The sequence below is a fragment of the Sturnira hondurensis genome, unplaced genomic scaffold (genome assembly GCF_014824575.4).
Source record: "Sturnira hondurensis isolate 20B ecotype Veracruz unplaced genomic scaffold, ASM1482457v3 Scaffold0005252, whole genome shotgun sequence".
In the NCBI taxonomy this organism is placed as follows: domain Eukaryota; kingdom Metazoa; phylum Chordata; class Mammalia; order Chiroptera; family Phyllostomidae; genus Sturnira; species Sturnira hondurensis.
In genome coordinates this window covers 8,184,036-8,199,871 of record NW_028077883.1, presented here as the reverse complement: position 1 = coordinate 8,199,871, position 15,836 = coordinate 8,184,036, and the positions used below count along the sequence as shown (strand labels likewise).

General features: G+C 36.3%; 1 protein-coding gene across 1 annotated transcript in view; it reads left to right on the top strand.

Moving 5' to 3' along the window:
• The window catches only part of VPS50 (VPS50 subunit of EARP/GARPII complex), a 122,332-nt gene that overhangs the window by 48,037 nt on the left and 58,459 nt on the right, over window positions 1–15,836 (top strand). The window lies entirely within an intron of this gene.

Here is a 15,836-nt window from a genome sequence, read left to right as displayed (position 1 = left end):
AACGTATTGCTAGATTTCCTTTGCTGATATTTTGTTGATTTTAACCTATGTGTTCTTCAGATATATTGGCCTATAATATTCTTTCTTTGTTCTGTCTTTACCTGGTTTTGGAATTAAGATAATACTGGCCTTATAAAAAGAGTTTGGGAGTATTCCACTTCTTGAATTTTTTGGAATAGTTTGAGAAGGATATGTGTTAATTCTTCTTTTGAGTGTTTGGTAAAATTCTCCTGTGAAGCTATCTGGTCCAGGGCTTTTGTGTGCCAGGAGCTTTTTGATTACTGCTTCAAATTAACTAGTTGTTATTGGTCTATTCAGGTTTTTTGCTTCTCATTGATTCAGTTTGGAAGATTGGTTGTTTCCAGGAATTGATTCATTTCACTCAGGTTGTCCAATTTCTTGGTATATAGTTGTTCATAGTAATGTCTTAAAATCCTTTGTATTTCTGTGGTATCAGTTACTTCTCTTTCATTTCTGATTTTACTTATTTGGGTCCTCTCTCTTTTTCTTGTTGAACCTGATTGAAAGGTTTGTCATTTCAAAGAACCAACTCCTGGATTAATTGATACTTTGAATTGTTTTTTTTAGTCTCTGTTTCATTTAATTCTGCTCTGATCTTGAGTATTTCCTTCCTTCTGCTCACTCTGATCTTTGTTTGTTGTTCCTCTAGTTCTTTCAGATGTATGTTTGTTTACATTGTTTTTTGAGGCTTTTCTGTTTTCATTAGGTAGCCCTATCATTCTATAAACTTCTCTCTCAGAACTGTTTTCACTGTGTCCCGTACGTTTGGGATTGCTGTGTGTTCATATTCATTTGTTTTCAGATACTTTTTGTTTTCTTCCATGATCTCATTGTTAACCTATTCATTATTTAATAACATGGTGTTCAGCCTTCATGTATCTGAATGCTTTTGAGTTTTTTCTTGAGGTCAGTTTCCAGTTTGAAGCCATTGTGATCTGGGAAGATGCTTGATATGATTTCAGTTTTCTGAATTGTTAAGGCTTCATTTGTGTCTTGTCATGGTCTGTCTTTGAAAAGAATCCATTTGCATTTGAGAAGAATGTATATTTTGCTTCTTTGCAATGAAATGTTCTATAAATATCAATTAAGTCCATTTGATCTAGGGTGTTGTTTAATGCCACAGTATTTTTGTTCATTTTTTTGGAAGGTCTATCTATTATTGACAGTGGGGTGTTAAAATCCCCTACAGTGGCTGTATTGATGCCAATCTCTTTCTTAAAGTCCTCCAAGATTTTTTTCATATATTTAGGAGCTCCTATATTGGGTGCATATATATTTGCAAAAGCTGTAACTTCTTACTGAACTACTCCCTTAATTATTATGTAGTGACCTTTGTCACTTGTCATGGCCTTTGTTTTGAAGTCTGTTTTGTCTGAAATAAGTATTGCTACCTCAGTTTTTTTTTTTTTTCATTTCTATTTGCATGGGATATTTTTCCCATCCTTTTACTTTCAGTCTGTGTAGATCTGTTGTTATCAGGTGAGTCTTTTGTATTCAGCATATTTGCAGGTTGTGTTTTATTATCCATTCAGCTACTCTGTCTTTTGATTGGAGCATTTATTCCACTTACATTTAAGGTTATTATTGATAGGTACTTATTCATTGGCATTTTTTCTCTCTTGTGCTTGTGTTTTACTCTCTCTCTATTCTTCTTCTTCTTAAGGAGTCCCTTTAGCATTTCTTGCAGTGTTGGTTTGGTGGAGATGGACTCTTTTATCCTTTTTTTTTAATCTAGGAAGCTCTTTCTTTCTCCTTGCATTTTAAATGAGAGTCTTGTGGATAGAGTATTCTTGGTTTCAGTTCCTTGCTTTTCATTACTTAGAATATTTCGTGTCAGTCCCTCCTGGCTTATAGTGTTTCTGTTGAGACATCAGCTGATAGCCTTATTGGACCTCCTTTGTTTGTTACTAGCCATTCTCCTTTGCTGCCTTTAAGATTCTCTCTTTGTGTTTAAATTTTGCAATTTTAATTATGTTGTGTCTTGGGATGGGCCTGTTTGGGTTCATCTTGTTTGGGACCCTCTGTGCTTCCTGAACTTGTGTGCCTTTCTTCACCAAGTTAGGGAAGTTTTCTGTCATTTTTTCAAGCAGGTTTTTTATCCCTTGCTCCCTTTCTTCTCCTTCTGGTATCCCTATGATGTGAATATTCTAATGCTTCATGTTGTCCCAAAGCTTCTTTAAACTGTCCTCATTCTTTCTAGGACTTTTATACTTGTTTGCTCTGACTGGGTGTTTTTTCTCTGCCTTGTCTTCCAACTTGCTGATTCAGTTCTGTGCTTCAAGTAACATGCTTTTATTTCCTTCAAGTGTATTCATTTCAGATATTGCATTCTTCATTTCTCTCTGGTTCTTATTCATAGTTTCTATGGCCTTTATCATGCTGATATAGTTTCCAGTAAATTCCTGGTAGTTCTCACTAAGCTCCTTGAGCATCAAGGAGATTGATACAGTTTGTATCAATAAACAATCAATGAACATTACTTCAAACTGTATGTCTAATAAATTGTTTTCTTTGATTTCATTTAGCTCTTTTTCTGGAGATTACTCCATATTTTGTTTGGGGGTTGTTTCTGTGTCTCCCATTTTAGTTGTCTCTTTGTGTTAGTTTCATTGTATTAGATTGATTTACTTTGACTCTCTATCTTGTGGACTGGCCGAATGAGGTAGGAATCCTGTGGGGCCCAGTGGTGCCAACTCCTTCATCTTCTGATCTGGATGCTCTAGGACTCTATTTGTGTGGGCTATGTGGACTTGCCTGTCCTATTTGGGTCCTGATGGTTTTTGGCCTGTTCGTTGGTGGGAACTCCCCTCCGGCTGGCTGGCTAAGAGGCTCAGCCCCTGCTCCGTCTTGAATGCTGTTGTGTAGGTGCTAGCAGAACAAAGCAAAGTAACACAAAACACCACCAAGACAAGCAAACTCCCCACCCCAACCACAACAGCAATATCAACTATAAAAGAACAAAGAATGATAAAAGCAGAAAGAGAAATGGAATAGTAGAGAAAGGGGGAAAAAAGAAAAGAATGTGAAAAGATCTAAAGAAAGAAAAGTGATTAACATAGGAGAAGAGGGAAGAGGACTAATTAGTGATGAATTAAAAGAGAAAAATAGGGAGAAGGAACACAGAAAGAGAAAAAGTAATGATAAAAGGTAAGGAGACAGGAATAATGAGTAATCAAAGGGGAGAGTAAAATAAGAGGTATGAAAGAAAAAAATAGGACACTAAGAATATAAGAAAAATATAGATAAAAAGTAATAAAAGGCTATGAAAAAGAAAAATAGCAAAAATAATGAAAAAAAGAACCAAGTGGATTCGTCTTATCAGAGTTTGGTTCTTGCCTTATGATTTCTTCCTTTGAATGTGACTCTGACTTCTGAGTCTGGTGTAAGTCAAGGTCAGGTGTTGCCCAAGTCTGGCCCTTGGCAGCTTTTTTGAAGCGACAGTTGATGCACAGCTTGTGGCTGCTCCCTTCGGGCTTTGCTGCTCCCAGGATAGGCCAAGCTGTTCTGCAAAGCTGGCCTTTATCAGCACTGGATCCAGGGGTGTGTCAGCAAATGTCTTGTGTCCCCACAGGATCCTCCTCTGCCTCTCTCTTTCTGTCAGCCTGTTGTCAATCTTAAGACTAGTTGTAGACCCAGCTATTAATGAGAGGGCTTCTGGTGGAAACGGGGTGTGCAACTTGGATCTCCCATGGCAGGTGCCTTTCAGACTTCAGGGAAGATGGTGGGTGTGTTCCCCCTTCCCTGAGCCACTAGTCTGCACCTGTCCAGAATTCCCCCCCTGTACTTGGCAGGACAGTGCCCTAGTAGGCCTCCAGAGCCCAGCTTTTGGGTCTGCTCGTAGGGTAGATGCCAGTAGGGTGTTTTCTGTGGCTCTCCTGTGAGGGCAAGTGCCAGTCTGTCTCCCAGGACAGTGAGTGGGTTGGCTGTAGGCAGTCTCTGACACCCCTGACTCTCTTTGTGTTGCTGTCTTCTCAGCAGGGGTTATGATGCAGGATGGGAGTAAAGAAAGAAAGAAGAAAAAAGCAAGCCAGAAAACCAAAAACTCCACCAAGACAGAGCCAAACTGAAAGTAGAACAAAAAACGGGCAGGGAGGAATGAACAGGACTCCATGGTTCATGGTCCATGGTTCATGGTTCAGCTTGCTCTTGGGCAGGGCAAGCTGTCTGCCACAGGGCAAGGCTTTTCCCCAGGGAGGGGCTGGCTCTTCTTAAGAGATGGCTGCTGTGGAATCCGGGTATACCCGCCCCGAAGATCCCGAAAATCCTGAAAATCCCACAGCTAAAAGTCACTTCTAATATTAAAATAAGCATTTTAAACAAATTAGCCTTTTATCTTTCAATCTTTTTGACTTTGGTTAAATTTGGTGTGTATTTTTATATGTATATAGTATATTTTATTACCACTAAATTTTTATATGCTTTTAAAAGTCAAAGACACATTTTTGTTCATGCTTCTTGAGAAAGTCCTCTGTGCATTTATATAGTATAAAGCTCAAAGTTATACTTAGTTTATAAATTTTTATGAACAAACATATGTGCTGAAGGTGTTTATCATGGTCTTACCAGGTTTTTTTTTTTTGGAATTCCTTTCACTTTTTCCTAAAAGCTTACTGTAAAATAACCTTATCTTTCTTGATTTCATCTTGAGTAAATGCTTATTAAAATTACTACCAAGAAACATCTAGTACTTTATAAAATTATCCATGTATGTGTGACATAGTAAGGGAAGGGTGCATGTGTGTATGTGCGTATATATATAATTTAATTACAGAAATGATTCATCTGTGTCTTAGAGCTTAGTCATGGACCACCTGCCCCCAGAACAGCAGGTACATACCAATATATTATTATTCATTCAACACAGTTGTAGTTTGGTTTCTGTTCAAGCTGTTTGAAGTAGTTTCAGTGTGAAATGGGGAGAATCGTAGCAAATGTTAATGATGGCTTCATGGAGGAAGTTCCTTTGAGGAAAGGACTTAACAGAATTATGTTTAGCACATTCTTTATTTTGAAAGAATAGACTTACAGTAGCTGAATAATGAGATGAAGAATGTGATGCATTTCAAGGTGGCCCCTTGTCTTTGGCACTATCTTGACGAAAATTTAAGGAAGCCCAGAAATTGTCCCCCGCTTCTTACGAGTAATTAATTCAGTGCTGCTACAGGCAGACAGGGATGAGGACATCTCTTTGAGACCAAAGTAAGTTTTCAGTTATTTTGTGATATTGAGTCATCTTTTACATGTTTAAACCAGGTAAGATCAGGAAGAATTTCACATTATAGTTATGTACTTAGTTTGATGAAAAGATGTGAACTTTTAGCAATTGAGTTCTGTAAATGAAGGTGGTTAGCTCAGGAGAAGAAAAATGGAGGGAACCTTTAGAATTTTAATAAATATGCTGATAAAAAGAAATATAAATATATTTTCCTGATGAGAACACATACCAGGATTTAGAAGTGGCACAACTCAGGTCAGGGAGATAATTCACGAAAGAGCCTTGTATTAGAGTGTAAGTTTCTTAATTTTTGACATGTGGCAATTAGGAGTCATTTTAGTCCTGATTGGAAGTAATTGATAATAATCATTGAGGATGTACTAGTATGAGAGTATATGTGGCAGTGGGGTGTCAGGTAAGAAAGGAACAACAGAGCCCTTAGCGAATATGTATGGCACAGTGATTTTCACCCCTTTTTATCTCATGGCACACACAGACTAATTACTAAAATTCTGTGGCACAAAAAAAGGATTTTTTGTCAGTCTGACAGAAAAATACATGTAGTTTTGATTCATTCACAGCAGACAGCTATTGTTGAGTTGGTTATTGTCATTTTGTTTTATTTGACAGTCTAAGAGAAAAGAGGTCAGAGCCCCTGACTAAATAAGTCAGTTATTGCATGTTTTAAAAATTCTTGCAGCACACTGGTTGAAATTACTGGTATGGGTTGTTGACTGGCAGATTTTGGAATCGAGAAGAAACAGCTAAGGCACTTGGGTAGTTGGTTTTCTGTGTACAATAGTAGCAATATGTTGAAGGAGGTTGTTAATTATAGAGTTTAAAATATAGCATTTAAAAATGAAATGAATGAGATAGATGGTACACTGATTAGAATTGAGAGAGGGATGGAGTTCCTGTAAATTGAACTTTAATTTATAGGAACACTATGAATTAAAATTTACAGTGTAAAATCAAGTACACTGATCAGAATTGAGAGAGGGATGGAGTACCTTATTTTTTTCCCCATGTGATTTTTAAAATTTATTTAATTATTTTTCAAGTACAGTTTTCTGTTACTCCCATCCCACCCACCCACCCACCCACCCCCGCCGTGCTCCCCCCCTCCCTCCCATTTCCACCCCTCTCAGTTGTTGTCCATGTATCCTTTATATAGGTTCCTCTAAATCCCTCCCCTATTTCCCCTGAAATTCCCTCCCCTCTTCCCTCTGGTCACTGTCAGCTTGTTCTCTGTTTCAGTGTCTTTGGTTATATTTTGCTTGCTTGTTTGTTTTGTTGTTTAGCTTCCTGTTAAAGGTGAGATCATATGGTATTTGTCTTTCAACACCTGGCTTATTTCACTCAGCATAATGCTTTCCAGTTCCATCCATGTTGTTGCAAAAGGTAGGAGCTCCTTCTTTCTTTCTGTGGCATAGAATTCCATCGTGTGTATGTACCATAGTTTTTTGATCCATTCATTTACTGACAGGATGGAGTACCTTTAAATGGAGAGAGATTGGAAAAGAAAAGAGATAATCATCTGCTTGCTCCTATTCATATGATAATTTTAAACCATTAAAGTATATCAGTCTGTTACTAAATGGGCTAGAGTGAAATTGAACCAATTTTTTAGTATCCTTTTATAAAGAAGTCTGAGGCTAAATTTGTTTTGCTTACTGTGGTAAGCTGAGAACTTCAAAATTCTTAAGGCCAGCAGCATCCTGTCCCATTAGAAATTTCTGTTATTTGTGTCCTGTCACCACACTGAGTCTAAAAATTTAGTTGGCTTTGAGCTTTTTGAAGTCTTTTTGCAACGGAATATGCTTACTTTTCTTTTTTTTACCAGTGTTTTCTAAACAATTTAATTGGTAGCACAGTTTTTCTTTTTATAGTTTATCCTTCAGTCTGGTTTTCCTGTTTTTCTTGCATGTATTGGCTTACAGTTTTTAGATTAGTAATTCAAGTTTTTTAAAAAAATGAGTACATTACTGCAAAGGACAGAAAGAACACTAAGCAGCAGAATTTTCAAATGAGAATTAAACCTCATTCATTTCTGAAGAGGGTCAGTGAAAAGAGGTGTAGTGGTCATTTTATGTACTTAAAAAATTTAGTATTTTTTGTTATTGCATTTCCATTTCCACGTACTTTATGTGTTTACCCCAGTTTATGGAGAGATTTAAGGTTACCAAGTAGTGATCTTGTAGAGAAACTCTTTGTATGTTATTTGAAAGTTTATGAAGTATACATCAGCTAAAAATTTTTTTTTACAAAAATCTTTGCAGCCTGATGGATTTCCCTGGGTAGATTATTTCAAGACATTAATGAGGGTATTATTGGTTATTTGTTGATAACAAAGCTGGCTAAGCTGGCTGAATTTTTTCCTAGCCATTTTTCTTTTTTATTTTCAATTATTGTACTTTTCCCATTACCATTGAGCCTCCTCATACCTCCTCCCCCGGCAGTCATCACACTGTTGTCCACGTCCATGAGTCCTTTTTCCTTTTTGCTTGATCCCTCTGCCCCTAACACCCTCCCCACCTCACCCACCCAGAGTTGTTGACCTGCTTTCTCTCCATGAGTCTGTCTCTGTTTTCCTTGTTAGTTCAGTTTGTTCATTAGATTCCACATATGAGTGAAAGCATATGGTATCTGTCTTTCTCTGATTGGCTTATTTCACTTAGCGTAATATTATGTTCTCCAGGTCCATCCATGCTGTTGCAAAGGGTAAAGTTTTCCTCTTCTTTTTTATGGCCAAGTAGTAGTCCATTGTGTGAATATGCTATGAGTTGTTTTATCTACTTATCTACAGATGGGCTGCTTCCATTTCTTGGTGATTGTAAATAATACCGCAATAAACATAGGTGTGCTTTTTGTTCTGTTGAACTAGTGTTTTGGGTTTCTTCGAATATATTTGCAGAAGTGGAATCACTGAGTCAAAAGGCAGATCCATTTTTAATTTTTTGAGGCATCTCCATACTGCTTTCCACAGTGGTTGCACCAGTCTGCACTCCCACCAACAGCGCAAAAGGTTCTCCTTTCTCCACATCCTCGCCAACAGTTGTTTGCTGATTTATTGATGATAGCCATTTCAACAGGTGTGAGGTGATATCTCATTGTGGTTTTAATTAGCATTTTCTGATAGTTAGTGATGTTGACATATTTTCATATATCTACTGTCCATCTGTGTGTCCTCTTTGGAGAAGTGTGTATCCAGGTCCTTTGCCTATTTTTTAATTGCGTTGTTTGGGGGTTTTTTGTGTTTTTTTGGTATTGAGTTTTGTGAGTTCTTTATGAATTTGGGATATTAATCCCTTATCAGATCTATTGGCAAATAAGTTCTCCCATTCCACAGGTTTTCTTTTTATTCAATTGATGTTTTCTTTTGCTGTCCAAAACATTTCTTAGTTTGATGTAGTTCCATTTGTTTTTCTTTTTTCCCTTGCCTTAGGAGACACATCAGAAAACAGAGCAATGTCTAAGATTTTACTGCCCGTGTTTTCTTCTAGGACATTTATGGTTTCAGGTCTAATATTTAAGTCTTTAATCCATTTTTAATTTATTTTTCTGTGTGGTGTTAGAAGGTGGTCTAGTTTCATTTTTCTGCATGTATCTGTCCAGTTTTCCTAACACCATTCATTGAATAACCTGTCTTTAGTCCATTTTATTTGCTCGCTTCCTCTGTTGATTATTAATTGATATAAAGGGGTAGGTTTATTTGTGAACTCCATTCTGTTCCATTGATCTATGTGTCTGTTTTTATGCCGAAACCTTGCTGATTTGATTACTACGGCCTTGTAGTATGGTTTGAGAATAGGTAATGTGATTCCTCCAACTTTGTTCTTATTTCTCAGAATCACTGGTGCTATGCAGGGCCTTGTATGGTTCCATATATATATATTTGAAATAATTTGTTCTAGGTCTGTGAAATACACCATTGGAATCCTGATAGAAGTTACATTGAATGTATAGATTGCTTTGGATTATGAAGTGTTTTGAAAAAATATTTTATTGTTGTTCAGTAATAGGTGTCTGCATTTTCCCCCCACCAACCTCCCCCACTCCAGCCAAACCCACCTCCCTCCCTTGCTTTCACCGCCCCCCATCTCGATTTTTTCCGTGTGTCCTTTATAATTGTTCCTGGGTTATGAACATTTTGATGATGTTAATTCTTCCTATCCATGAACACAGTATGTGCTTCTATTTATTTGTATCTTCAATTTCTTAAGTGTCTTAAAATTTTCTGAGTACAGGTCTTTTATATTCTTAGATTTGTTCCCAGGTATTTTATTCTTTTTGAATTGTGAATGGGATCATTTTCTTAATTTCCATTTTTGTTAGTTCATTAATGGCATATAAAAATGCAGCTGATTTCTGGATATTGACTTTGTATCCTACTACTTTGCTGAATTCATTTATCAGTTCTGGTAGTTTATTGGTGGACTCTCTGGGGTTCTCTATGTGTAGTATCTTGTCATCTGCAAATAAAGACAGTTTTACTTCTGCCTTTCCAACTTGGTTGCCTTTTATTTCTTCTTCCTGACAGCCATTTTTCAATTATTCACTTCCAGATCTTAATGGATTTGAGTTTTGTTTTTGAAATGAACTTGATAATGTAATGTTTTGAAGGAAAATGTAGGGTTTCTTTTGAGTAAACTCTCTGGAATCATTTCAATAGTTGTTTTCTCAGAGCCTAGCACATTGGAGGTGTTAAGTAAATGTTTCTTGAGCAAATTAAATTGTCCTCTTTGTCTCTAAGTGGTATGGCGTTAACATGTTTCAAATTTGATTAAGAGGGAGGGAAAGAAACCCACATGGAGCACCTTCTCTGTGTCACGTACAGTTGTTTTACGTGTGTGCATAATGGGAAGACAAAGTAGCGGCTAGACTCGTGTTCCATTCTTTAAATTTTCATTTTTGTAAATAGTATCTTAATATTGAATTGTAAGTCAGTGTCAGTTTTTTGAACGCCAGTAAATGTCTTTAGTAAGAACTCCATTGCAGATAATAGTTTTTTGTGTGTTCATATAGAAAACTAAAGACAAATTTCTCTTTTGAGTCAAAAACATGTTTCTGTTTCTAAATCCTCAGGGCACTTTCTGTTGTGAAGAATTAATATATTTTCTCTTATCAGATAGTGTGGTAGTATAGTTGCTTTTTACTACAGATGGGAAGCTGCCAGGGAGTTCAGAGTTAAATTTCATGTTCACGTGTAGTAACCATCTTACTTTGGGTTTTCTGTAGAATTTACTGCCTCTTTGTCCTTTTTCTGTTTTCTGACTTCTTAAACTAGTCTGTTATTTATTTGTTTTTTTTCATCACTCACAGTCTTATAGAGTTCGATATAGGTTATATAAGTGGTTGTTTTCGTTAATCATTAATTAATGTTTACTTTCAAAATATACATATTTTAAATTACACAACTAAAATGTTAAATGTAGGAAAATACAGATAATCAAAAACAAGAAAGTAAAATTAATATTTTTACATGCAGAGCTGGATTTTCTAATGTGTACATATGCAAATAGCCCTTAAAAGGGGGATTATGCTGTACATACAGTTTTATAACATTTTCCCAACTTGCTATAATCATAAGCAATTTCCCTTTCAAAAAGTAATGCTACCTACATAACTTTTAATAGCTTGACAGTATTTCAGTGAAAGCGATTCTCTGGGCTCATTAACTGATTTCTTATTCTTGAATATTTGTGTTATTTCCTGCTTTTCTCATTCTAAACAACACTGTAGAAAGTATTCTTAAAGCTTAATCTTTGCATACATCTTTTACTATTTCTTTAGGATAAATGACAAGAAATAAAATTGCATTGCCAAAGGCTTTGCATTTTGAAGGCTTTGCTTCATATTTCCAAAATTGCACTCTCGAAAGTGTGTTTCTTTTCTCCTCTTTTTTTTTTTTAAAGATTTTATTTATTTATTTATCTTTAGAGGGGAAGGAGAGAGGGAGAGAAACATCAATGTATGGTTGCCTTTTGTGCGTCCCTGCTGGTAGTTAGCCTGCAAGGAACCAGCCTGCAACCCAGGAATGTGCCCTGACTGGGAATCGAACCGCGATCGTCTGGTTCGCAGGCCCACGCTCAATCCACTGAGCTACTCCAGCCAGGGCTATTTTCTCCTCTTTTTAATAAGAAATGTGGATTTTATTCTGAGTGTGCTTGGAAGCCATTGGAGTTGGGTTGTTTTTTTTTTTTAAGGTTGTATTTATTTTTAGAGAAAGGGGAAAGGAGGGAGAAAGAGAGAGAGAGAATCATTGACGTAGGAGAGAAACAGTGATCGGTTTCTTCTCACATGCCCCAAACTGGGGACTTGGCCCTCACTCAACCCAGGCGTGTGCCCTGACTGCAAATCGAACCGGCGACCCTTCGGTTTGCAGGCCAGCACTCAATCCACTGAGCCACACCAGACAGGGAGAAAATGTGTTTTAATTTAAATGCCTCTTTGGCTGTGTCTGCTTTTATCCCTTTCCCAGTACACATGAATGATGATGATTTTGTGTTCAGATCCCAGAAAGTAGCATATCAAGAATAATTTGTGTGTCATTCAGGCATATGTAGGATGTGAAAGCAATTCAACTGAGACATTTCATTGATTGTTGAGGTTAATTTGGTTGGTTAGGTGAGTGGGCCTTTCCTTTCTTTCTCATTGGAAGCTACAAATGTGAACATTTGGTCAAAGAGAGAAACCTTTTTAATTAAAGGAATAATATTTACTTGAGTGCTTTGCCAGGTGAGTTTTAGAATACTAAGAATTCAGCTGTCAGGTTTCTTATCACATATATGTAGCCCCCACCTAATTTTCTTATATATGAATTATGTATTGAATTCTCAATATTTAAGGAACATTTAAAGTAGGTGTTTAATTTTTAATATTCAAAACTTAATGATCAAAAGATAAGTAAGGGAAGTTTATCTGTCTCTTCACTTTTTTCCTTCCCTTTCCTTTCTGAATTGTGAAGAACCTGGAGGGTCTTAAATGTTATCCTGCTGTGAACTAATAAGCCTCTTACCACTTTATGGAGGCTGTTAAAGACAGGAGACTCGGTTTTCTTAGCACTCTGACTCACTGAGTTAAACTGGTCTCTTTGTTATTGTTTGGCTTTTATTAATCAAGTGATCAGCTCAACTCAGCAGGAATAAATAAGGCTTTAAAGAGTTTGTAACCTAGAAAGATCACATGAATTATGATGAGAGGTAGAATAATAAAAGGTTAATTAATGTAAAGTCTCAGTGGTACCAGCACAGTGCTTTAAGGAATCTAAGAAAGTGAAAACTTACTTATCTTATTGTTAAGAGGAGGCTGTAACTTTGGGGTTTGGTCTCGGTTTGCAACAAGCGCAAATCAGGGATAGAGAGGAAATACCACGAATAGTAGCAGGCGAGAAAGACAACACAGGGCAGGTGAAAGGAACAGGAAGTTTTCTAACAGTAGGTTTTAACTGGTTTTCAGTATCGTGGTCTGGGTGTTTCTAGTATATTCTGGAACTGAGTGCCCATGAATTTCAGCTCCTTAACAGGTAAGGAGTAGTTACATTTATACAGTCCTAAAATTACCTTCGGCCCTTTGAAGGCAACCGTGAGGCTGATGTGGCCCCCAGTGAAGATGAGTTTGACACCCCTGATCTAGATAGAGGCCTTAATAACTGTTGGTTGATTTTTACAACCCACCTATCAGTTTGTGTATGGGGTGAGGGGAGGCAGAAGGCAGCACTGGGAGTTTGGGATCTTTGTGAGGAAGTCAAAGCATCTATTCCCTTTATGTTTGTCAGGATGTAAGAGAGCTAAATCAAAGTGAAACAGGAACAAAATGACACTTTAAGGATACTCCCAAGAATTTTTATTTTGATGTTTTAATATAAAAATCATCTTGTTGAAATTTCTGTAGGTATTTGATAGTAGAGATTTCTGGTAGGTATAAAAGTAAATTAGTAAAAAAAGACTAAATCTAACTCCTTTTTTTTCGTGTTTACTACCTAACTCTGCCCTTGAACAACTTTCAGAAGATGGCCTTTTTCTGTTGTGTGGTTCAGATTTGGAAGGGCTGCTCGTATTCATTTCTGGGTCTACTCTGCTCTTTGGGAATGGCCTCTAGAGTCTTGTTAAACTTATTTGTAACTAAGGCTGAGATGTTACTGGTTATATAAGCTAAATTTTATCATTTTTATTTTGTCCAGGTAGGTTGGTTGAGATTATTGTTAGTAGAAAATGAAGGTGCAAAATATCACTCTTTGCTGATAATAATGAGATGGGAAATCAGACTTCGTGAACATGTTAATTAAGATTTGAGTAAGAGCCTATTTTGGTGTTTGAATAGTGAAACATTGTTGTGTTGAGCTTTTTTTGTATTATAATATCCAGATTTGTCGAACCTTTTCAAAATCTTGCCCCATAGGATATTTCTTACCTTTTATAATCACCGTTTACTAGGCATGTATGTTATATGTGTAGACAGTATGGATTTAAAATTCCAGGGTCCGGCAGAAGTGAGTTTTGCTTGAGTGTGGTTGGCAGGGTATGTGAATGTCTCGCACCCGATGGACAGCAATTTGAACTTTTCACCTAAAATGTCATATTGCGTGCTTGAGTGTGATATTGTTATGTTACAGAATTACGTTCTTATGATTTTGTAATAAAAGATTTTGTAATAAAGGGGCATTATTTGTCCCATACCCTGTATATATTTTAGGTTACTTATAGTACTTCTCCTTTTTTAAAAAAAATATTTTTAGAGAGAGGGGGAAGGGAGAGAGAGAAACAGCCATGTGCAAGAGATAAATCCATCGGTTTCCTCTCATATGCCTGCAACTGGGGACCTGGCCTGCAATTCAGGCATGTGCTCTGACTGGGAATCAAACCAGTGGCCTTTGGGTTTCTAGGCCAACGCTCAGTCTACTGAGCCACATCAGCCACAGCGTATTTCTTCTTTTCTGTGTGTCTTTTGAGATGTTTCTGAAATATTGAGCTGTTAAAAAACTATTATTTTGTTTAAATCTTTATAGGCCAAGGTTGAGGTCTAGTTAAGTAGTGGGCTTAGAGAAATCTGGCTAGAGTTTAGTCAAGGACAGAATCTTTGTCAGTGGTCAGCTTTAAAATTGTTACCAGTTGGATGCGTAGATGAGAATTAGAATCATAGCTTTAATTTACATTTGTCTTATTGCACTGAAGTTGAACATGTTTTCATATGTTTAAGGGCCCTTTAAATGTCTCTATTTATGGTGTGTTTGTGCCTTCTTCCCAAATTTCTGTGATTTCTGCTCTTTTAAGGGTTCCTTATAATTGTGGAATATTATCTCTTTATTGAGATATATGTTGTGAATATCTTGTTAAGTTTGTCCTTTGTCTTTGACTTTGCTTATGGTATTAAGCAAAGTCATGCAAATTATTTATTTTCTTTTTGTGTAGTAAAATTTATCAAATTTTACTTTTATTACTTCTGAATTTTGAGTCATAATTAGAAAGTCTTTCCCTCTGTGTTTTCTTCTTGAGTTAGCATCGTTTCATTTTTACATGTAGATCTTGTCTGTTTGGAGTTAATTCTCATGTATGATGTGCTGAGTGGGTCTGAGTTTGTTTCTGGCTAGTTGACTATCCTGTTGTCCTAGCTGTCTTTACCTGAGTGAGGGGAGGGGCTGTCTTTATCACGTACTGTGTATTTGTATGAGGTGGGGGCTATTTCTAGACTTTTTTATTGGTATCTAGTTAACTTACACATTATCTTAGGCAGAACTGATCTCGATGATATTGAGACATCACAACCAGAAATAATATCTTTCTATTTTCAAGTCTACTTCATGTCTTTTAATTTTGTTCATAGAGTTTTGGAGCATTTCTTGTTAAGTTTAGTCCTAAAAATTTTGTATTTTTGTTGTTGTTGTAAGTGGAGTTTTCTCATTTAGTATATCTTCTAAATGGTTATTATTTGTGTATATGCACACTATTGTGTTTTGCATGTTAACTTTATACCTGCTACCTTGCTGAATATTTTTATTGTTTGAGTTAGTTTTATCATCGATGTTTCTAGGAGTTTTCAAGTATATCATTATGTCATTTGCATATAGAAGTAGTTGTATTTCTCCTTTTCCCGTTCTTTGCTTTTGATTGTTCTCTTTAGTCTAAATATACTGGCTACTTAAATAGCGATGGAGACAGACGGCATTCTTGTCTTGTTACTGACCATAGTGGGTATGCCTCATTGAGTTTCCTCATTTAAGGAAATATCTATTTTTATTTTCGAATGAGTTTTTGTTAGGAATGGCTGTTGCCTTTTCTCAGAAGTTTTCTTTAGCATCTACTGGGATAATCATTTTGTTCTTCTCCTTAGACTGATTAATATGGTAAATGACACCAATAGATTTTATAAAATTGAATTATCCACCTTCTTGGCATAAAACCTACTTGAGCACTCTGATTCTGGAACTTTACTAACTCCTATGACTCAATATACTTTTATGTAAGCATAGAAAATCTCTGAATCTCAACTAGGAAGTAGTAAAATAAAGGAGTTGTTTTTTTATTAATTGCTAGATAAATATTTTAGTTAATGAGTTTAGAGGAGGAAGAAGTCATTATGGAAATTTAAAAAAAAAAAAAAA